This window comes from Heterodontus francisci, chromosome 2 (genome assembly GCF_036365525.1).
Source record: "Heterodontus francisci isolate sHetFra1 chromosome 2, sHetFra1.hap1, whole genome shotgun sequence".
In the NCBI taxonomy this organism is placed as follows: Eukaryota; Metazoa; Chordata; class Chondrichthyes; order Heterodontiformes; family Heterodontidae; genus Heterodontus; species Heterodontus francisci.
This window is the reverse complement of record NC_090372.1, coordinates 12,484,376-12,509,025: the sequence shown is the minus strand read 5'-3', so window position 1 is coordinate 12,509,025 and position 24,650 is coordinate 12,484,376. Positions and strand designations below refer to the sequence as shown.

General features: G+C 43.8%; 1 pseudogene; it reads left to right on the top strand.

The window, feature by feature from the left end:
- The window catches only part of LOC137380516 (acyl-CoA dehydrogenase family member 11-like), a 105,333-nt pseudogene extending 82,811 nt beyond the window's left edge, over positions 1 to 22,522 (top strand).
- The last annotated feature ends 2,128 nt before the right edge of the window (positions 22,523 to 24,650 follow it).

Sequence of the window (24,650 nt, the reverse complement as noted above, 5' to 3'; positions counted from 1 at the left end):
GAAGTATGCACTCAACCAAAGAGGTGGGTCAATGAATTAGTCCTGTGCCCAATATTCGAAGGACAAAGGAAGCATGAGATGTAATATCCTCAGGATATCAGAGGAGCAGAGAATGGAGATTATTATACTGTCATTGCCTTTCTTTTCAATATTTAACTAATGCTCTTGCTGTAAAAAGCTGACTAAATCATAGAATGATACAGAAGGAGGCCATTTGGTCCATTTTGGCTGTGCTAGCTCTTTGATAGTGCTGTCCAATTAGCCCCACTCCTCTGCTTTCTCCCCATAGTCCTGTGATTTTTTTTCCCTTCTAGCATTTATCCAATTCTCTTTTGAAAGTTACTATTGAATCTGCTTCCACCGCCCTTTTCAGGCAGTGCATTCCAGATCACAACAACTCGCTGGCCTCAAAATGTCTCTTCATGTTGCCTCTGGATCTTTTTTCAATCAAGTCCCATAAATCTGTGTCCTCTGGTTACTGACCCTTCAGCTGCTGGAACCAGTTTCTCCTTCTTTAGTCCAGCAAAAATGTTCATGATTTTGAAGACCTTTATCTAATCTCCTCTTAATCTTCTCTGCTCTAAGAAGAACAACCCCACTTTCTCCAGTCTCTCCACATAACTGAAGTCCCTCATCCCTGGTGCCATTCTAGTACCTCTCTTCTACACTCTCTCTAAGGGCCTTGACATCCTACCTAAAGTGTGGTGCCCAGAACACAACATTCCAGCTGAGGCCTAGCCAGAGTTTTTTTTTAAATGTTTAGCATGACTTCCTTGATTTTGTACTCTCTCCATTAATAAAGCCACGATTCCATATGGTTCTTTTTAACAGTCTGCTCAACCTGTCCTACCACTTGCAAAGATTTGTGTACATGCGCCCCCATCTCTCTGCTCCTGCAGCCCCTTTAGAAAATTGTGCATGGTGCAAAACAGGCAGGGATATGGTGATCAGGCCCTGTATGATTTCACTTACCTGTTTCAAGCTATGAGGAATGTAAAATTAGTTGTTAAATTTGTAAGTGGAATTTCAAAACTACATTTTAATTATTAAAAGGGTCTAAGCTACATATTTTTTGCACATTTATTATGTTCTGCATTTCTTTCTTAGGCACAAGCAACACAGTATGATTCTTGTTCCCTGGATACACCAGGAATAAAGGTCATCAGGCCTCTAAAAGTGTTTGGCTATGATGGTAAGATACATTAATTTATTTCAGCAAGATCCCTATTCCTGGCAGAGTGGCGAGTGGAGTTCTTGATCCCAGCTGCATGGAATATTGGGAGTGCTATTTCCTTAATGTGAAAGACGGAAAAACAAAATCGGAATGCCACTTTTGTGCATCACTTTGTGGTTTATTCCTTGTTTTTGCTTCTCAAGGTTTCTAATGGGGTCACTTTTACTCCCGGAGAATGACGTTCCTGACTGGGACTGCGACTTGGTACAATTCTGACCTATTGTTGGACGCACATGCCCGAATTCCTGATGCGCGCTTCCGGAGAACAAGGCTTCCCACCGGAGGTGGGATTTCATAAAATCTTCCCTCAGCCCAACGATTAGACCTGGTCTTAAGAAGGGTATTGATTCCTCCTGGTGAGTGGCAGCCTTGTTTGCATTGGCTGCTGATGTTGAACGGTCTATTAGAAATGTGTTTGTGGCAGGGGTTGGGCCTGCTCAGTAATGCATGATTAGTAATAGTTGCCTTCTGGAGCTTAGGGGCATAGAGTATAAAAATTGACAAGTCATGCTGCAGCTGTACAGAACCTTAGTTAGGCCATACTTAGAATATTGCATGCAATTCTGGTCGCCACACTACCAGAAGGACGTGGAGGCTTTGGAGAGGGTACAGAGGAGGTTTACCAGGATGTTGCCTAGTCTGGAGGGCATTAGCTATGAGGAGACGTTGGAAAAACTCAGATTGTTTTCACTGGAACGACGGAGGTGGAGGGGCGACATGATAGAGGTTTACAAAGTTATGAGCGGCATGGACAGAGTGGATAGTCAGAAGCTTTTTCCCAGGGTGGAAGAGTCAGTTACTAGGGGACATAGGTTTAAGGTGCGATGGGCAAAGTTTAGAGGGGATGTGCGAGGCAAGTTTTTTACACAGAGGGTGGTGAGTGCCTGGAACTTGTTGCCAGGGGAGGTGGTGGAAGCAGATACGATAGCGACGTTTAAGAGACATCTTGACAAATACATGAAAAGGAAGGGAATAGAGGGATATGGGCCCTGGAAGTGCAGAAGGTGTTAGTTTAGGCAGGCATCAAGATCGGTGCAGGCTTGGAGGGCCGAATGGCCTGTTCCTGTGCTGTACTGTTCTTTGTTCTTTGTTCTTACTCAGAGAGCCAGACAGTAATTTTCCAGAAGTTTTCTTGGAATTGGCACATACCTTCCTAGGGTCTAACATTACTGGGAATTGGGGACAGTGGTACACAAAGGTGCACAATCTAACAGATAGAAGGAGCATTGATGAGCCTGCTAGACTTTACTCGCCCCTCGTTTCACATAGTTCACAGATTTTATCTACAAGGTTGGGTTGGAGAAGCTGGGGTTGCTCTCCTTGGAGCAAAGGAGGTTGAGGAGAGATCTGAGAGGTGTGCAAGATTATGTCAGATTTGGATAAGGAAGACAAAGAAAAGTTGTTCATAGTAAATGATTATACAAGGACTAGGGGACACAGATTTAAGGATTTGAGCAAGAGATACATTGGGGAGTGTGATGAAGAACTTTTTTATGCAGTGAGTGGTAATGACCTGGAACTCGTTGCTTACGAGGATCAATGATTTCTAAAGGAAATTGGATGCTCACTTGAGGGAAATACACTGCAGGACTACTGGGATAGAGTGGGAGAATGGGGCTGACTGGATTGATCTATAGAGAGCTAGCATGGACCCGATTGGCCGCATGGTGGCCTCACCCGAACCAGCACAAATGATTGTGGAATTTTAACTGAGCCACGCCCCAAAAACCATTATATTCATGTTTTCCATGAACTTTAACACTGGTTCAAGATTCGATTTGCCTTGATCAGGCCCCGCCCACAAAACCAGCCTCACCCCCATTTCGAAATAGCAAGATTTCGCCGATTACACTTGTTCGTGAATGCTTTTCCAATTGCTCTCATTTTCCTAGGTGCACAGGCGAATGCGGCCGCATGTTAAATGTTTTTCATATCAAAAAGAATTTCATTTACTAAGAAACTGATTAGTCTACATCTGTCAAATTTGAAATAGTTTAAGTATAGTTTTTTAAAAATAATTTTCAGGGATTTTAAATCGGGGTACTCAGGCGGAGGGCTGAACTCTCTTATTAATAGAACTGCACCAGGTTACCACTCTTAAATACATCAAGGAATACATATTAATGGAAAGAAAATAAACAGTTCTGTTCTATTTTAATTATGCTGCCCATGAAGGATTTTTGGTTGTGATTATGCAAATTAATTTTAGTGGAAATTTGAACAATAACCAAACCAGCGCAAATTTTAAGTGCATTTTGGGTGCAATTTCCTGATTGCACCCAAAGCAAAACTCTACCCCTTTATATTTAATAACTGATCTCCCAATTATGTCCTATTTGACTTTAGCTTGCCACTTTAAACTTCAGCCTTTGTATTTCTGTACATGTGCGTGGACCGATATGACTTCATTGTGTCCTGACAGACTCTCTTCATGGCGGACACTTAGAAATCCATTTCCACAATGTTTGTGCTCCTGTATCCAACATACCATAAGGTGAGTCTACAAGTGCGTAAGCCGGAATTTTCCGGACATAAAATATTTTCAACCATCGGAACCTTTTCCAGGTCCCAACCCTGCTCATTTCAGCAGTGCGCCCTCTGGCGCAATCTTACGGGAGGCAGCCATTTAGCAGGGCACCATCGCATTTTCCGTCCAATCAGGGGCAGTGGGAGGGTGCAGGAGGCGGGAGGTTGACACAGCGCACTCTACTACTAGGCAGCCTTTACTGTCTCCCCGATGAGAATGCTGCTGAGGGGCAAACCACAGGAGCGGCAGGATCGCAATGGAGGCGCCATTTAATCAGGGGAGTGGCAGCTAGTGCACGGGTCCCAGTACCATCAGATACATCAGTCTCCAGGAGATCCTGATGCCATGGCAAACCTCTTACCCTTGGAGATATCAGCCCAGCAATTGTTTTCAGGTACACAGTTAAAATCCTTCAACTCTTTCGCAGGTCTGATTACGCGTGGGTTGTCGACATTGGACTCAATCCACAACTGGGAAAAGCACGAAGAGGTGGGAATATGTAGGAGAGCTGGCCGACCCATTTTTTTCAACATTTCCCAGCGTCACCGCCTCCAAACCCACCTCCAATGGGCTGGGAAAACCTACCCTCCACCTTAATGTGCTTTTCCAGTCTCAAAGTTAAAGGAGTGTGTTCAAGCCAGCTTTTCAGGAAACTCGATTCAATGAGGCCAAACTGCACCTCTCCTCTAAGAGGTACGGGCTGCCTTTAAATGGCCTCGCTGACGCCCAAATTACCGCCCAAACAGCGAGTAGTGCTGGCTGTTTCCCAATCTTAATCAAATGAGACATGAGCTCCAGTCTGACTTGTGTCTCTCCCTAATGTGATAGGGTGTATGGTTCAATCATATGTCAATTTCACGCTGGTTTCCGCGCTACTCGAATTTCTCCCTTAACTCCTAAAGCTTCTTTATGGAAGAATTCTCAGTCAGAATCACAGTTTGTTCCTCTTCATATTGAAGTAAATCAAAGCATGTCCTGTGTTGAGGTCAGTCATTTCAGCTGCAGTACGTCATGACCTAGTACAAGGGTCACAGGCTGCTCAAGGGGGCATTCCAGGGCGATGCTGTCATTGCTTGAGCTACCTTATTGGAACTGCAGCTGAGGAGGCCTGGCACATTTTAACTCATTGGTTTCCAGTTGGGTTGAGAGCAGCCTGGACCAGATAAGTCTCTGCCGGGGGTGTGGGGAATGGGGGAGGGGCAGGCTGTCAATCAAAACAGCCAGTGGAATGTTGCACTACATTGCAAAAACAATAGTAAGATAAGAACTTGCATTTATATAGTGCCTTTCACAAGCATGGGACATAACAGTCAATGAAGTACTGCTGTAATGTGGAATATCAGTCAAAGACATGAGGTGACCAAACTGAACAGTGCCCTGGTCAGACAAGACCTTAAAAAACGAGTCCCGTTCTGATTAAAGACATACAAGACTGACATTCAAGCTGTAGAGGCAGTGCAAAGAAAAGCCACATGGCTGATCCCTAGAGTTGAGCTTTGGGGGAAGACTGGAGACACTTGTGCTTTTCATCCTAGAAAGGAGACAGCTGAGAAGTGATCTTATGGAGTTATAAAACATAGAAGAAAGTTGAATCCAGAATGACTTTAAATTGAATTGGGAGATTAAGGCAAGGGTTACAGGTCCAAACTAGTGAAAAGCAAATTTTGGACTGGTGTCAGGAAATTCTTCTTCAGCCAAAGAGTAAATTTCCAGGAAAAGTGGTGGAGGGGCACTCTGGAAATTGTTTAAGAAACAGTTTGATGCTGAAATGGTAGTGGGGGATCTCTTCAGACAGATGTATTAAAATGAGCCCAATGCCTTCCCTCATCCATAATTGTCTTGTGATCTTGTGAACTGAAAGACATGTTGGTGATCATAAAGATTTTCATGAGGTCCACGGGTTCCTGTGAAGATGGCTGTTGATGTGCCTGCTAATCTTTTCTTGCCTTTCTCATATGTCACAAACTTCTCTGAGGAGCAGTGGTGATATGACCCTGGATTTCTTTGGAGATTGTCCTGGAGAATCAGCGTAAATATCCTTTGGGAGGTCTCCTGCCGAAGTTACGGAGGGAGATGGGGGGGAATGCCTTTGGAAATTCAGGGCCAGTGAATGATGCTCTGACAGGTTTCGAATTAGACACTGTTGAGAGATGAGATGGTTTACCACTCACCCCATTATCTGATTTGAAATAGCATGAGGTCGACTTGGACCAGGCTGAATTTATCACTGCGTGAGGACCATAGCAACAACAGAACATGCCTTAGAGCTGCTGTGCTAGAGAGCAGCCCAGAACACAAGAAATAGAAGCAGCAGTAGACCATATGGCCCATTGTGCCTGCTCCACCATTCAATACGATCATGGCTCATCTTGTCTTCATTTCCACTTTCCTGCCCGCTCCGCATATCCCTTGATTCCCTGTGAGACCAAAAATCTATCTATCCCAGTCTTAAATGTACTCAATGATGGAGCATCCACAACCCTCTGGGGTAGAGAATTCTAAAGATTCACAACCCTTTGAGTGAAGTAATTTCTCCTCATCTCAGTCCTGAATGATTGACCCCTTATCCTGAGACTGTGTTCCCGTGTTCTAGATTCCCTGACCAGTGGGAACAATCACTCAGCTTCTACCCTATCAATCCCTTTCAGAATCTTGTATGTCTCAATTAGATCATCTCTCATTCTTCTAAACTCCAGAGAACATCGGCCCAATTTACTCAGCCTCTCATCATAGGACAACCCCCCCTTATCCCAGGGACCAATTTAGTAAATCTTTGCTGCACTGCCTCCAGTGCAAGTATATCCTTTCTTAAATGTGGAGACCAAAACTGCATGCAGTATTCCAGGTGCAGTCTCACCAAAGCCCTGTACAATTTCAGTAAGACTTCTTTATTCCTGTACTCCAATCCCCTTACAATAAAGGCCAACATGCCATTTGCCTTCCTAATAGCCTGCTGCACCTGCATGTTTACTTTGTGTGTTCCTTGTACGAGTACCCCCAAGTCTGCTTGCACATTAACACTTAGCAGTTTCAAAGCTTTTAAAAAATATTCTGCTTTTCTATTTTTATGACCAAAATGAACAACTTCACGCTTCCCTACAATATACTCCATTTGCCATCTTGTTGCCCACTCACTTCACCTGTTTATATCTCTTTGCAGCCTCTCTACATCCTTCCCCCCAGTGAGCTTTGTATCATCAGCAACCTTAGATACATTACTCTCTGTCTCTTCATCCAAGTCTTTAATATAGAGTGCAAATAGCTGAGGCCCCAGCACTGATCCTTATAGCATCCCACTATTCACTGCCTGCCAACTTGAAAATGCCCCATTTATGCTCACTCTCTGCTTCCTGTTTGTTAACCAATCCTCTATCCACGCTAATATATTACCCCCAACACCATGAGCTGTTATCTTGCCTATTAATCTTTTATGTGGCACCTTATTGAATGCCTTTTGAAAATCCAGATATACTACATCTACTAGTTCCCCTTTATCTTCCCTACTAGTTACATACTCAAAAAACTCTAATAAATTTATCAAACAAGATCTCCCTTTTGTAAAACCATGCTGACTTGTTTTAATCATACTAGGCTTTTCCAAATGCGATGTTAAGACTTCATTATAATAGTTATCAGCATCTTCCCAATGACTGATGTTAGGCTAACTGGCTGTAGTTCCCTATTTTCTCTCTACCTCCTTTCTTGAAAAGCGGCGTAACATTTTTCAACTTCCAATCTGATGGGAACATTCCTGAATCTAAGGAATTCTGGAAAATCATAGCCAGCGCATCCACTATCTCTGCAGCTATCTCTTTTAGAACCCTAGGATGTAGGCCATCTGGTCCCGGGGACTTGTCATATTTTAGTCCCTCAAGTTTCTCCAAAACTTTTTCTCGTCTGATATCAATATCCTTAATTTCCTCACTCTTTTTAGCCCCCAGGCTACTGCCTATTTCTGGTATGGAACTTGTGTCTTCGACTGTGAAGACTGACACAAAATAGTTTTTCAATGCCTCTGCCATTTCTTCATTCCCCATGACGATTTCTCCTGTCTCTGCCTCTAAGGGACCAACATATACTTTATCTACTCTCTTCCTTTTTATGTACTTAAAAAAGCTCTTACAATCTGTTTTTATATTTCTGGCTAGTTTACTCTCGTGTTCTATTTTTTCCCTTTTTATCAACTTTTTGGTGGCCGTTTGCTGGTTTCTAAAACACTCCCAATCCTCAGACCTGCTACTATTTTTGCAACATTCTAAGCCTCTTTTAGTCTAATACTCTCCTTAACTTCCTGAGTGAGCCACTGATGGGTCTTTCTTGATGAGTTTTTGTCTTTGAATGGAATGTACTTCTATTGAACCCTTTGAATTGTTTCTTTAAATGTTTCCCACTATTCATTTACAGCCATTCCTTCCAGCTTATTTACACAATTAACCGTAGCCAGTTCTCCTCATATACTTTTGTAATTGGCTTTGTTTAAGATTCTTGTTTGTGATTGAAATCTGTCACTTTCAAACTTAACATGAAATTAAATTGTATTATGATCACTATTTCCCGGTGGATCTTTTACTGTGACATTGCTTATTAACCCTGTTTCATTACAAAATACGAGATCTATGATAGCTTTATCTCTAGTCGGTTCTACAACGTATTGCACCAAGAAACTGTCAAGAAAGCATTCTACAAATTCATCTGTTGCCAATCTGATTGTCCCAGTCTATATGAAGACTTTTCTATAGTCTATAGTCGATAGGAAGAGTTTTGTGAAGAAACTGGACAAACATGTATTTAGGCAAGAATATGTTGTTAATCCCTAACATTACTGTTAATCATAACCCTAATGCGAATGCTGTGCAACCTTCATGACCAGTATGAAATGCTCAGAAAACCAGTCAGTGCTAGTTACAACATTCAAGTGACGGTTGAAATAGCTCCAAATTCTACTCTTCTGCTTCTTCTCCACGCACGTCAGGACATGTCTCTGGATTTGCTTTGTGCAGCAGGCATTTTGTTTCTGTATATGTGTGAGTGTGATGACCTGTGACAAAGTCTCTCGAGATTGGGCATATTTATCTCTTCAGAAGGTAAAAGTGCACATTCATAGCACAGATCTTCTATAAGGATTTAAGTATTTAATGTGCCTCTCGGTTCCGAAGCCACTTGAACTCCATGTAGTTTTTATCTATTCCTCATCCACATTAAGGACATTCACTCAATCTTCGCTTCTTTTTGTACCAAAATGGCACTCACAATGTTTCTGCTCACTTCTGGCATGGCTCGTGCCGAACTCCATATTGATGATGGTGTTCGTGCTGGCGCTACAAACGCCTGCCAGAAGTCAACTGCCAATTTGTACCCCGCCTTTCTAGTTAACGCCCTCTTGTCGAAAAGACCACAATGAATTTTTAATGAATGAATTCTGTCCTTCATTAAAAATTCCCATGGTAATGAACAGTACTCAACGAGGCATAAAGCGAAAATCCGGCTGGAAAACAATGTGACAAATCCTAGGTTCCATTTTAATTTCAAATCAGAAGATGGAATTATAATATCTTTTTATATGAAGTTGCAGCTAGACAGATCCGGAAGGTGCCCTGACCAATATTAATTCTTCAACCAACATCACTAAAATGGACTATCTCGTTTCTATCTCATTTCTGCTTGTGGAGTCCTGCTGTGCACAAATTGACTGCCGTGCTTCCCTGGATTACGACAGTGACTATGGAAGGATGTTCCTGCAGGATTTTGAACCCTGCCTCAGGCTCAATTGGGGTCAGAAGCCCTTACTGTGTGGGACACAGTCACTCACCTGTAGTTTTCCCCGAATTGGCCAAGGAATGGCCACAGAGCTTACGATGGGCCGAAGGGCTTGTTTCTGTGCTGTATAACTCTATGACTCTGTGAGGGTGGGCTCGCTGTCCAATTAAGGATGGTGGGTGGGCTCTCGAAGCTGGACCATTAATAGGAGGCCCTCCAGCTTGAAAGCAGCGGCAGATGCCCTGGTAGGTAAGTGAGGGAGAGAGCACTCCAAAATGGAGGTGACATCTCACCAACCTTTTCAAATCTAAAATAAAAATTGATTCAGCAGCTGGGCCTCCACTGTGGTGGGGGGTGGGTGGGGTGGGGGGGGGGGTGGTGATCCCCTCTGCCCACAGTGTGGCCTGTGGTTGCTGCTGAAACCAGACAGATTGGAGGGTGGGGGTTGGGGCCTCTAAGCCTGCCAGAGCATTGACTCCATGTTTGGCCACCGGGCGGTTTGCCTCCAGGCAGCTAAACCGTCCCTGCCATCTGCGGGGACCTGGAGGCTGACTGGAAAATCTCAGTCGGCCTCCAGCTCAATTGGCTACCTACCTCCTGCAGGCTCTGCTGCTCCCCCGCCCCGCCAATCCTGCTTCTGGGAAAATGGCTGGTGGGCCGGACGGAGCTGGGAAGCCGGCATGCTGGCTCGCAACGCTATTTTTAGCGTCCTTCCAAAAATCCTGCTCTACATTTCAAAGGTAGTTCATTTGCTGTAAAAGGCTTGGGATGTCCTGAAGTCGTGGTGGGCCCAATAAATGTAAGTTCTTTCTTTATTAGATATAACATCACCAATTTAAAACTGGACTCCAGTCAGCAATCTGTCTTTAAGTATCGGGTGAAATGAGTAATGTACAAAACCTTGTGTAGAGTGTCACTGCCCCCTTCAACGGGTGATAACTCACAGTCGTTGTACTTCTTGTGTCCGAAGCAAAGGCAGCCAGACAAGCCCCTACTTCCTCGAAACTGAAAAGAAACCTTGTGTGTGAAGTAATTGAAGATAGCATGTCCTGGCCAAACAATGGATCCATTTCTGAATTTCCACAGGATTTCCACTACGCACCCATGCTTTTCCAGAAGATGATTAATATCATAAATGTCAGGCACTTTGTCAACTGACTAAACCACCAAACAGGTTGATTCACAGATGCAATAACTTACAGAAGCAAACAATGAGTCATTGACATCAATCCAAAGAACAAAGCAACCTTGATGATAGTTCACGAAGGGGGTAAACTGCACGTTGCAGCAGTTGGATTCTTTAGTTTGGATATATTTACAGATTTTCCTAAAAAATAGTTGATCAGAGCTTCTGTAAAGCATGTGTTCACTATTGTTTACAACCTTTCTCAGAATTTCATGCTCGTCTTATCTACGGAACTGTAAATTGCTTCCAAGTCTTTTGCATTTAAGCACAAACCCCGTCTGCCCTCTCAGGTGAACATAAAAGATCCCATGGCACTATTCTGAAGAATAGCAGGGGAGTTATCCCTGGTGTCCCGATCAATGTTTATCCCTCAAGCAACATGACAGAAACAGATTATCTGGTCATTATCACATTGCTGTTTGTGGGAGCTTGCTGTGCGCAAATTAGCTGCTACGTTTCCTACATTACAACAGTGACTACACTTGAAAAGTACTTAATAGGTGCTTGGGACGTCCTGTGGCCGTGAAAGAGGCTACACAAATGCAAATCTTTCTTTCCTGTTGTGGCTAGCTCAAAACAATAACAAACTGATCAATTAAAAATGTCCAATTTATATACCCCATGTAACAGGCTGAAGCAGGCCCAACACACAGTGATCACTAAGACCTGCAGTCTAGAACTTAAAACAAGCCAGATTTATGCATTCATAGCAGTTGTAAATTTAAGTGCAGGGAGGCACAAGATAGTAACAGGGATTACTTTCCAGCCTACACATCCTCACTCTCACTTCCTCCCTCTGTAAACTCCTCTCTTCATCTGTCCTATTCCCCTGCCTTTTAGTCTAATCATTCCTGATCAAAGACAATTAAAGTCAGTGGGTTCTTAAAGCTATACTGCCTTGTCTTAGTCAATCTGACATTTTCTATAACTCCTTAAAGTTGTATCCCTATTGCAGATACTGAGCTCTCAAAAGCCTACGGTTCACAGATCGTCCCTCTCTCACTCTGTTAACACCATAAAACCTCTTGAAAAAATGTTTTGTCTTTGAGAATTCAGTCTGAGAGACAGGAATATGTTACTGAAACAACGGTCATCAAGCTCTATTACCTGTAACACAGAGCATGCCGATGACCACCAGTGCTGTTTGTCAGATGATGGTAATTGTTATGACCAGGTGAGGAAGGAGTCTCAGGCTCCCCTCTGGCCCCTTTCCTGGTTTGTCCGTAACAGGGTTCACTTTTAAAACACAGTGTTTTTTAGCTTCACCTCAGTGAGTCCTTAGTCATTGCCCTCTAATTGTAATTGTAAAAGAACCAACCAGACAGGTTTGCTTAGGTTTAAACAAGAAAGGTGTAGGTTCATTAACCTTATCACTCTAACTCAGTTAAAATTTCTGAAAATACACAATGCAACCACGTTAGCATGCATACGAGATAAACACACACACAAATAGATAGAGAGAAGGAGAAAGAATTAAAGGGGGAGGGTTTGGAGTAGTAGATGGAATTCAGTTACTATCTTTGGTTTGGATGTAAAGTCCTTGATTTGGAGTTAAGTCTTGCAGTTCTGGCTGGGGTCCAGTGCACACTTTCAAACTTGTTTCGCTGGTACTAGAAGGCTGAAGAGGTCCTCTGTCATGAGGCTTAAGCTGCTTTTGTGGGTCCCTGGGACGTTGCTTGAGAGAGAGAGGTATCTTCCTTCTCTTTGGTCTTCAAATTGCAGTCTGTCCTTTCTGCAGCACTTCGACTAGACAAGGCATCACCCTCACAGTTTCGCTGCCCTCTTGAGGAGTTTTCTTGTCCTCTGGTACCTCTCCTGAGCCCAGAAAGGATTTGAAAATTTGCGTCAGAGCCCCTGCTATCTCCTCCCTTGTCTCACATAACTGCCTGGGATACATCTCAGCTGAGCCTGGGAATTTATCCACTTTTAAGCCCGCTCTGGAGGAGCTGGTTTTGTCATGGCCTGACTCATTACACATTCAGGGGAACTGCAGGGACCCGTCTCCTGCCACTGCCCTGTCTCTCTGACCTCCTGCGGTCTCTTTCACTACTCTGGGGCTACCACCTTCGCCCCCGCCAGATCATTACCTAGGAGCAGGTCAACCCCCTCCACAGGCAAACTACGGCCCAACGATCACCGGTCCCGAAACTAGGTCGCACTCCAAGTACACCCGGTGTAAAGGTACAGGCGTACACTGCCCTCCAATACCATTCACCACCATTTTGGTATTTACTGCACTCTCTGGGGGAAAGGTCAGGTCTTTTCCCAGTAAAAGGGATCTAGTGGTTCCTGTGTCCCTGAGGAATACAATGGGCTTGCTTGCTCCGCTCGAGGGGTACGGGGTTACTCTCCCCTCAGCCACAATATCCTGATAACCTTCAGGGATCCTATTAAATTTTCCTGCCCCCGCAGCCGTATGTTTTCTGGGTCTTACTGCTGCTGCAATTAAAGCCACAGCCTGCTCAGCTGTCCATCAGGGTCCCTTCTCCTTCACTGAGCGAGTGGGCCCTGATTAACCCTACAGGCTTTCCCCGTAGTTTCCAGCAATCAGCTCTTAGATGACCTGCCTTATTACAATGGAAGCACACAGGCCTCCCGGTCTCACTCCTACTTACAGCACTATTGTTTTTGGCTGGAGGGGGGCCCCCTGTGTACCCTGCTTTTCTTTCTCTCCCAGGACTGCTTGGGCTCCTTTCACCTCCCACTCTTTGTCCTTTTTGGATTTGTGGGGGCGACCAGGAAAGTTTTTCACTGGGGAACCGACTTGTATATTAGAGCAAACCCGTCAGCTAGAGCTGCGGCTTGCCAGGCTCTACATACTTTTTGTTCCTCTGCATGGGTCTTTATGGAGAGGGGGAGAGAGTTTTTAAATTCCTTGAGGAGAATTACCTCTCTGAGGTTTTCATAGCTGGGCTGCACTTTAAGAGCCCTTAACCACTGGTCAAAAGCCAGCTGCTTACTTCTGTCAAACTCCAAATAAGTTTGACCATCTTGCTTCCTGAGGGTTCGGAACTTCTGGCGATCGGCTTCCGGTTATAGCTCATATGCCCCAAGCATTTTTTATCAGTTCATAATTTAATGAACTCTCATCTGGCAACAGGGAATAAACCTCATGGGCTTTTCCTGTTAGTTTACTTTGCGGCAGAACAGTCCAACTCTCAGCCGGTCTTTTAACTGCCTTGTAAGTTTCTCAAAAGATACAAAAAACGCTTCCACGTCTCCCTCAGTGAATTCTGGAATCAATTGGGAAATTTTTAAAAACTCAAAACACAGCAATGCACCATTTGTATTCTCCATGCTTTCACTGGGCTTACTCTGTCGCCCCCTAGTTAACTCAAGAAGCCTCAGCTCTCTTTCCTCCCATTCATTCTGGAAATTTCTTTTTTTCTCTCTCCTTTCTTTCTTTTTCTCTCTCCTGTCTTTCTTTTTCTTTCTCCTGTCTCTTCCTTTCTCTCTCTTTTTCCCTGTCTTCTAATTCAAGTTTCCTCTGTACCAGTTGTATCTTTGCTAATATTACTCTGTTGGAGTCTATTTCTAACCCTGTCTCTGATTCTTTGGGTTTGAGGGAAAAATGGTTGGCCATTAGTCTTAGGAGTTCCACTTTCTTAGGTTTGGCATGGAACGTGATCCCACACTGCTCAGCCATATTTCTCAACTCCTCCAAAGACAGTGCCTTTAACTTATCCCAAGAACCCCTAGGTTCAGTCACAGGCACGTATTCTAGCACACAAACCACAAGAAAACCTGTATTGAATTCTTTTCTCTTTTTGATTGGGATCAATTTGATTTCCCACTTCCAATTCTCATTTGTCTGTGGGTCCAATCATGCGCAAGCCCCCAAATTTCTGTTACGACTGGGTGAGGAAGGGGTCTCAGGCTCACCTCTGGCCCCTTTCCTGGTTTGGCCGTAACAGGGTTCAACTTTTAAAACACGGTGTTTTTTAGCCTAACCCCTCAGTGAGAATTGTAAATTAACGAATCAGACAGGCTTTCTTAGGTTTAAACAAGAAAGCTGTAATTTATTAACCTTATCACTCTAACTCAGTTAAAATTACTAAAAATATGTGATGCAACCACACTATCATGCATACGAGATAAACACACACACACAGATAGATAGAGAGGAGGAGAAAGAATGAAAGGGGGAGGGTTTGGAGTAGTAGATGGAATTCAGTTACTATCTTCAGTTACTACCTTTCTGTGTGGCTCAATTCAAAAAGTCTCCAGGTTGGCCAGCAGGTTAATCATGTGACCAACTCTTTGTTTGAAACGGCATCGTCTGCGAGGATTGTTGATTTCAAAAGTTCTCCAGTCACACTCAGTGGCGGGGTGATTGGGGGGTGGGGGGTGCGAAGAAGGGGGGTAGGGATGGAGTACTGTCTCTTACACCGACAATGGCTCTCATTGCCTTTTGATCATCACTATTGGCAAAACCCATCTTAATTGAATCAGGATGCAATCCCATTGTTTCTCTATTCAACTGTCTCTCAGAATGCAAATGTGCAGCCATGTTTTCAGCCTTTCAGCTCTGTGGTCTTTTAAAACAAGTTATGTTCTATGTCCAGTAAAAGTTCAAATAATGTTTCAATTTGGCTGGTGTGGCTTCCATCCCAGTGATGTTAGATTACATGTTCACTTAGTAACCTGGTGATACAGTAACCATTTCCAACACTTTGCAGTTGATTATTTCCCAGGTGCATATGTCTGCTTGCAATCTGTTGTATTTTGATGTGTGTCATGTATAGCTGAAGAAATAGCAGCTATTCTCCTGGTATGTAGTTGCAGATGGCATTTTGAAGGATGTAATATTTCTTTAAAAGATCCCTATTGAAGTTAAGAAATTCAATTTAGAGAGGAAAACCATAAACTGTAGCCAAAGCTACCTCCATTTTTGTCTTTGTTAATATTGATTTTTAAAAATTCATTCATGGGATGTGGGCATCGCTGGCAAGGCCAGCATTTATTGCCCATCCCTAATGGTCCTTGAGAAGGAGGTTGTCAGCTGCCTTCTTGAATATAACTGAGTGAGCTGCTAGGCCATTTCAGAGGGCAGTTAAGGGTCGACAATATTGCTGTGGGTCTAGATTCACAAGACCAGACCAGGTAAGGACAGCAGATTTCGGTCCCTAAAGGACATTAGTGAACCGGATGGGTTTTTGCAATAATCCATTAGTTTCATGATCACCATTACTGATACAAGCTTTTTGTTCCAGATTTCTTGAGTTGAATTTAACTTTGCCAGCTTTGAACTCATGTCTCCGGATCATTAGTCCAGGCGCCTCGATTACTAGACTAGTAATGTAACTGCTATGCTATCATACCTCTGTAGACAGTTTGCTGGTCAGGTCAAGATGGTTTGCCTATTGCTTTAGACAACATCTGTGAGTTTACCACTGTGAGATGGAGTTGACACTATCTCCTTTAATGATTGGCCCATCAGGATGATCCAAATCTAATTGAAGCAAATCTTCTTTGGTTAGGCTGTATTTGTTGAAATTGTTTACATCTGATGTAATTTGTGTCTCTGTGTTGTGACTGCAAGGAGCAATTTGAAATAGGACAGTTCTTGATTAGCTGTGACTTCATGAACGTCACTGTGCCTGCTTAAACATGAAAGAAAACAGACAGTTAATGCAGCTGGTGCCTCCTCTATCAGTTTTCCTATTTCTCTGTGACTTTATACAAATTAAGGGATAGTAAAGTCACTGGGATTTCAATTGTCATGTAAAATTAATTTCAGAGGTTACTGAAGAGAATTGATGAGACCTTGGTACTTTTCATAGATTCATACAGGGCAGAAGGAGGCCATTCAGCCCATCGCGTCTGTGCCAGCTCTTTGAAAGAGCTCTTCAATTAGTCCCACTCCCTCACGCCTTCCCCATTGCCCTGAAAATGTTTCCTTTTCAGTATTTATCCAATTTATTTTTCAAAGTTATGATTGAATCTGCTTCCATCACCCTTTCAGGTAGTGCATTCCAGATCATAACAACTCGTTATGTTAAAAGCATTCTCCTCATCTCCTCTCTGGTTCTTTGGTCAATTGCCTTAAATCTGTGACCTCTGGTTTACCGGCCCTCCTGCCAATGGAAACAGTTTTTCCTTATTTACTCCATAAAAACCCTTCATAATTTTGAACACTTCTATTAAATTTACCATTAACCTTCTCTGCTGTAAGGAGATCAAACCAGTTTCTCCAGTCTCTTCACATAACTGAAATCCCTCATCCCTGGTATCATTCTAGTAAATCTTATCTTGCTGTCCGTCCAAACGCTTTGACATCCTTCCTAAAGTGAGGTGTGTCTGTTCCTGCACCGCCTTGAAAATTGTATCATTTAGTTTATATTGCCTCTCCTCGTTCTTCCTTCCAAAATGCATTACTTCACACTTCTCTGCATTAAAAGTGTCATCTGCCACCAGTCTGCCCATTTCACCAGTCTGTTTCTGTTTTCCTGAAGTCTGCTACTGTGTCCTTCTCAGTGTTTACTAGATTTTGAAATTTTATTGTCGTCAGCAAACTTTGAAATGATTCCCCCATACCCAAGCCCAGGTCATTAATAGATATCAATATTTATTGCATTATTTTATTACTATGCTTATCTACAGAGTTATTCTTGCTTGTGTATAATTTTCCCCTGCACAATAAATGCATTTAGTAGTTTCTAGCCTGAGCTATCTAGTGTGTTAGCATAGTGTTCTCCCAGTGATTCCAAGAGATCTGAAGGACACAGTGGACAGGGCTGTAATATTTCTAAGGCACATCCCATATGGATAAAAGCAAAATACTGCAGATGCAGGAAATCTGAAATAAAAACAGAAAGTGCTGGAAATACTCAGCAGGTCAGGCAGCATCTGTGGCGAGAGAAGCAGAGTTAATGTTTCAGGTTTGTGACCTTTCATCTTTTCTGCACTTTCTGTGTTTGTATCGCATATGGATCCATTCTTTGCTTGGATGCATACTGTCCCATGCACTTCAAAAATTAAATCAAGTTTTGGCTCATATGAAGTCTGAGCTTGCTTATGGAAGCTCAATGTTTATGTTGAGTTTGAAATAAAGTCCCACACCGACTGCAGTCGCAACACAGCCAGCTAGAGGATGTGGTCTCCAGGCAGGGTGGGGTGGGGGAGGCGGGCAGTACTTCATCCTGTTAGGGAACCCGCCCTGGCTGTTGGGGCTCCCCCTCCACAATCATGGCCTGGCAGCTGGGGCCATTTTGAAATCAAGTATTTTTACCTGGTCTTCATGGGGTGCCTCTCTGTCGCCATTGGTAGCTCCCACCTCAGACAGTGGGGCTGCCAATGTGTGATTGGTGGAGAGCCTTCCATTGGCCCTCCAGCTTCGGGTGCCCACCATCCTTAATTGGATGGCGAGCACGCCCCAGGCTACTAATTGGCCAACACGCCAAAAATCGTGTCGGGTGGCTATTCCCAACATGGTGCAGGGTCGGGACCCATATCTGATCCCGATGTCGGGGTCCCGACCCCCAAACAGAAAATTCAGCTCCTGATCCCTATCCTTGCTGGAAAACATGAGTGGACACTTGTGAGGACAGAATCAGATTCCGCTACGAATACCCCCTCTCCACACACACTCTATAGCATGAAAGCACTCAATGTGTAGCCTCACACATGAAGACTGACTACTTGGGTAAGATCACAGCAACTATCACCAAGCATGAAACTGTAGCTCAGTATGAGTCAGGGTAAAAGGGAGAGTACTAGGAAAATAATACACTGCCTAGTTAGAAGTATTCCTTCTCATAAATATAATGTTGCCTGAATAATATAATCCATTGTAGAGTGTTTTATTTTCCACTATCAACTGCCACGTTAATTAACGCACTGAGCCTGGCTTTTAGGCCTTGCCAAGTGACTGTACATCTTGACAATAATCCAAGGCAACTTTGCAGGATTGCCAAGGTCTGTTTGAATTCATGGTAACACCTTCCCCCCCCCAACCCTCATGCTGTGAGATCCTCCTGCTACACTTCAGTGCTTGAGCAATTACGTGCAGGCCGTCCTGACTTCCAGTTGTTGTTGAGAGCACCTGGACAATGTGGTGTCACATCACTGCATGGGCCAAACCCCGGATGTGCAGCACGCGGATTGACTAAAACTAAGAATACAATCACGTGAGAAAGGAAGTAGCTTTCTTTGAACATATTGGGGTTTACCTTTCCAGCACTCGCTAGCAGGGGGAGCTTTCCCCACTGCTAACATATTTCCACTCGCATGTGCTCAGGTATTTATCCTGTTCCTCCTCAAATCATCAAGCCTGAACCTGGAATGGTATCTGCTGGTACTGCATTTCTTTGAGTGAAGGTGTCAACTGTGGCTCAGTGGGTTGTATTCTTGCCACGGTGGGTTCGAGTCCCCTTCCAGAGACTTGAGCTTCAAAATCTAGGTTGACACTCTAGTCCAGTACCCAGGTCAGAGGTGCGATGTTAAACTGAGACTGTGTCTATCCGCTCAGGTAGATGTGTAAAACAAAAATCTCATGGTACTGTTTGGGGGACGAGCCTGGCCAGTAGTTATCATTTGACCAACACCTAAATCAGATTAACTGGTCATTATTGCATTGCTATTTGTGGAATTTTGTGCAAATTGGCTGCTGCATTTCCCACGTCTTAACAGGAGCTGCACTTCAAAACAAGGTACTTCATTGGCTGGATAGAGTTTTGGGATGTCCTGAGGTCATGAAAGGTGCTACATAAATGCAAGACTTTGTTTCTTAAGACGCTTCCAAGTGTGAGACAAATTCTCAGGATGGCCGAGCACTAATGGAAACTCATTAGAGAAAGAAAGTTCTGGAAATGCCGAGCAGGTCAGGCAGCATCTGTGGACCTGAAATGTTAACTCTGTTTCTCTCTCCACAGATGCTGCCTGACCTGCTGAGTATTTCCAGCACTTTCAGCTTTTAGTTCAGATTTCCAGCATCTGTAATATTTTGCTTTTATTGAACTCATTAAAGACAATGGGCTGAATCTTAACGCTCAAAAACAGGTGGTTTGGTGTCGGATCAGACGATAAAATTCAAAGATCTGAAACAGGAACCCTTCCCACTTTGAACCAGGCCACTTCTGCTTTTAATGGAGGCGAGATGAGGGGCAGAGAAGCAGGTGGATCATTTAAATATATATATAATATATATAAATATAAATGTATATGTAAATATATTTAAGACTGCCTGCCTTCATTTTAACAGTCGGCTGAAAGGAGGTGGGAAGAGCTGAATCTTAATGGAAAATGTCTTTACAGCACTGCTTGTGGGCCGAGAGGAGCAGGAGCTACCCATTAAACCACCCCGCCATTCCCCTGGCAATGATCTGTCGGCTCCCCCCCAACCATCATTGGAGCCCCCCCCCCCCAACATCTGTGCTTGGCCACCCCCCACAACATTCCACACCATCCCCCCACCTCCACAATCAGAATACCCCCACACCCACAATTGGGACTCCACCAGTAGGTCGACCAGATCTCCTCAGCTTCAGCCTTGTGAATCAGGCTTCCTCGCTCAAAAGGCCTCTAAAGCTGTCAATCAGCCTGCCTATGAGCGGGAAACTGGCAGAGAACCTTTGTTGCAGGAGCCCTGATGCTAAAAACTGAAGGACATTCAGGAAATCCGTTCTTCCAGGTTTCCCCAGACTCAGAACAGCTCCCCCACTCTCATGGAATTTGCCTCTGGGCTAAAATCCAGGCCTATGTCTTTATTGCAAAAAACAAAAAATGCTTGGAATACTCAGCAGTTATGGCAGCCTCTGTGGTGAGAGAAAAAGAGTTAACGTTTCAGGTCGATGACCTTTCATCAGAACTGGGAAAAGTTAGAAATATAATGGTTTTTAAGCCAGTCAGGGAAAGGAGGGAGGGGAGGATAGAACAAAAGAGAAGGTCTGTGATAGGGTGGAAGGCAGGAGAGATTACATGACAAAAGGGTCAAGGGTGCAAGGCAAAAAGAGGTTGTACAAGTAAAGGTACAAATGATGGGTTCAGAAGAAGTGTAAATGGGAAAGCAGAATCATGTTAAAAAAAAAGCAGAAGTTATGATCAGAAATTGTTGAACTCAATGCTGAGTATAGAAGGCTGTGAGGTGTCCAGTCGAAGAGATGAGGTGCTGTTCCTCGAGCTAACATTGAGCTTCTTTGGAACACTGTAGGAAGCTGAGGACAGAAAATACAGAGTGGGAACAAGGTAGAAAATGAAAATGACAGGTGACTAGAAGCACGGGATCATGGCTGTGAACTGAACGGAGGTGTTCCTCAAAGCGGTTACCCAGTCTGCGTTTGGTCTCCCCAGTGTAGAGCAGACCACACTGCGAGCAGTGAATATAGTATATTAAGTTGAAAGAAGTACAAATAAGTTGCTGTTAAATCTGGAAGGACTGAGGGAGGAGGTAAAAGGGCAGGTGTTGCATCTCCTATGCTTGCATGGAAAGGTCCCATAGGAAGGGCTATTGGAGGTGGTGGAGGAGTGGACCAGGGTAGCATGGAGGGAACAGTCCTTCAGAAGGCTGAAAGGGGAGGGGAGGAGAAGATATGTTTGGTGTTGGTATAATACTGGAGATGGCAGAAATGGCAGACATAAGGACAAGTGGTCCTGGAAGGAGAGGAAAGAGGTGAGAGCAGAAATGAGGGAAAAGGCACAGCGGAGGGCCCTGTCAACCATGCTGGAGATGGCGGGAATGGGAATCCTCGGCTGAGGAGAGAGGACGACATATTGAAAATGCTAGTGTGGAAGGCTGCATCATCAGAACAGATGCAATGGAGACAGAGAAACTGGGAGAATGGAATAGAGTCCTTACAGGAAGCAGGGTGTGAGGAAGTACAGTCAAGGTAGCTGTGGGAGTCTGTGGACTTATAGTAAATATTGGTTGATGGCCTATCCCTAGGAATGGAGACAGAGAAGTTGAGGAAGGGAAGGGAAGAGTCGGATATGGTCCATGGGAATATGAGAGAAGCAATTGAAAGCAAAATTGATGAGATTTTCCAGCTTAGAGCAAGAGCAGGAAACGGCACTGATACAGTCATCAATGTACCGAAAAAAGAGGGGAGGAGGGGAGCTGAGTAAAACTGGAAAGAAAAATGCTCCACATAATCCCGCAAAAAAAGTAGGCATAGCTTGGGCCCATGCAGGTTCCCATAGCAACACCCTTTATTTGGAGGAAGTGAGTGGAGTTAAAGAGGAAGTTGTTCAATGTGCGAACAAGTTCAGCCAGGCGGAGGAGGGTGGTGGTGGATGGGGACTGGTTGGACCTCCAGAAGTGGAGAGCCCTCAGACCTGTCCTGGTGAGGCAGTTACTCATTTAGTCATTGGGGAAAACTCTTAGTGGTACGGAGTTTAGCTTATAATAGGTTCAAATTGAATTTGTGACAGAGGGCTTTAGACTAAAACTCTCACCTGTGAGTACCTTTCCTACTTTAATTAGATAGGCGCCCTAATATCATTTCTAGAATTGATGATACTGTTAAAGATATGTCCAGCTATACACCGGGTGGACAGTTGGGACAAAAGGATCAATATTAGGAAAATTTCCCCCATCTGTCATGCTTTTACAGTTGCCTATAATTCTGTTGGACTCCATGCACATCCAGTAGTTCTGTTCGTCTCGCCTACAAAGTACTCTAAACCAAGTCAAGGAGTGTTTCCAGAGTTTATATGAACCGTTAAATGCATGTGCAACATGGTGCACATCTGCTGTCTTGTAAAGCTCGTAACAAACGAATGATTTGTATACTGGTTGCTGACAGATTTCAAGGTTAATTGTGACGAAACGGAGGGACCTCCGAACGAGCTTCTGAAGGATTTGTGGTGTCACATCTGTTAAGAGCATAACCGCAAGGCTCTCCAAATTTACAGAATGAGGAAGCAGGTCTCTCGGCACGCTGCTAATGATCAGGTAGAACAGACGTATATCATTTTGCAACATCTGTTAAAATGCTAATTATTTTAACAGATGCTACAGTGTGATGAGTATAATTTCAGAGTTTGATAGAGGAAGAACAGATGATGTTTATGTTTCAACAGAGAGAAACAGTCTATATTAAATGGAATATCTGGCTTTAAAAGAACAGGAGTGCCCATTCTAATAGTCAGTGATGAAGAGTCTTACTGTGCGAGCAATTCTGTTTTTACCTTTGTCTCACGTGCTGAAGAATTATCCATGGAAAATTCACAGTCACTCCTTAAATCTCATTGTAAAAGGGAGCATTTAATGCTTTCTAACAGCTGCTGTGCATTCCTGCAGTAGGTACATGAAAGGGAATTATCCTAGGGTGTATTTATACTATGAATTTACAGTGTCAGCTGATGAGTTGGGCATGGGCGGGACTTATGGCAGGACTCACAGCAAGGAGTCTCTTTAAAAAGAATCTCTACAAGCTACAACAAACAGAACTCATGAAACTGCAGTACCATTTGCTGATAAAAGCAGGGTGATTTCTTCAGTCAAACAGAGTGAGTGGAGGAATATTTACATGGTACAAATTGATTATTTTTCTAGCAAAGTGCAGAGAGTTGGGGAAAGTTATATATTACATATTACGAATGTAAAATCAATCCCAGTCACTTACAGCAGTGCAGTCTCCAGATGGGGGAATTATAACATCATAAGAAGTAGAAGCAGGAGTAGGTCATTCGGCCTCTCGAGCCTGGAATTACCCAATCATCTCTATTCCAGCTTGAAATAGTGGTGTAACTCTATGGAGACATGAGTTTAATGTCTTTGTTAAGTGATTCTGACTTTGCATTGCTATCACAATTTTCTAGTGTAGAGTTAAGACTCCGCCTGATTCCTCAACTCTGCTTTGTTCCACGTGTCTAGATTTATGCTCTGTTTACCTTTTAGCCATTGTACAGTGAACTGCTTTGTTGTAGCATTAAAGGTGTCATTCAAATGCAGCTTTAAACTCCTAAGCGAGGCTTGTGCCAGCATTGACTTTAGCTGCAAATTCTCCTCATACCTACACAAACATCAAGGGGTCAGAGTTGGATCTCCGTGTGCTGGTTTTACATGCGTAAAACGGGTACAACTAGGCCCAGTTTCAGGGATCAACATCCTGCACCCAAAGTATGCCGGATAGATCACTATCCCAATGTTGGCTTGCACCATTTTTCAGGCATTCCCGGTGGTTGTTTAAAACAGACGCTTACAATGTCAATTCTCCGGCCCCTCACCACACCCCCCACCAAGATATATTCATTTCATACTTTAGCGATTCCAATCACACTCAAAGTTCTCCAGTATTTCATGTTCGAGAGCTCCCATCATTGCCACCTTTTCTCAAGCCATCTTCACTCTCATGAAGCACAGGGCCCCTTACATCTGTTGAAATTAGGCAATATTAAGTGGAGCAGGTGCTGGAGTGGAGGTCAATATTAAAAAAAAATAACTTGTAAGAGTTGTTGCAGCCTGAGTGCTGCCCCCCAAACTCCCTAGTCCTTGTGAATCCCCTTCCCTCTCCCTCCTGGGATTTATCTTCAGGCCACAGCTGGCATGTTAGTCAATATTTTCTTAGAGTGGGCATCTGGAGATGCAACAGGTGCTGGCACTTTCCCCAGATAAAGACGCTGAGGCCTGTCGATACCAGGAAAAATATTACAATAAACTCGTGAACTAATGCAAATGTTTTTTGGTTGAGGTTAATTGCTTAACGAGTGGCAGTTATTAATTTACTCACCAGCCAATACCTCCTTCCCCCACCCCCCACCGTTAAAGGTCCAATATTGAGCACAGTGTTTACCACAAGGCTAAAACAAGTAGTGCGCATCCTTTCATGACAGGTGGCACTCAGATTTATTGGGAAATTATTGTGTGAAATATGGGCCTGGTATTTCCTCTGAGCGGCTCCTCCTCTGCCCTGCCGCCTTCGTCTCAGTTGCAAAATTTCGGAGCTTTTGGAAATGCTGGGATTTTTTTGAGGCTGAAATTCTGCGAGGGTTCCATTGTTCTCCAG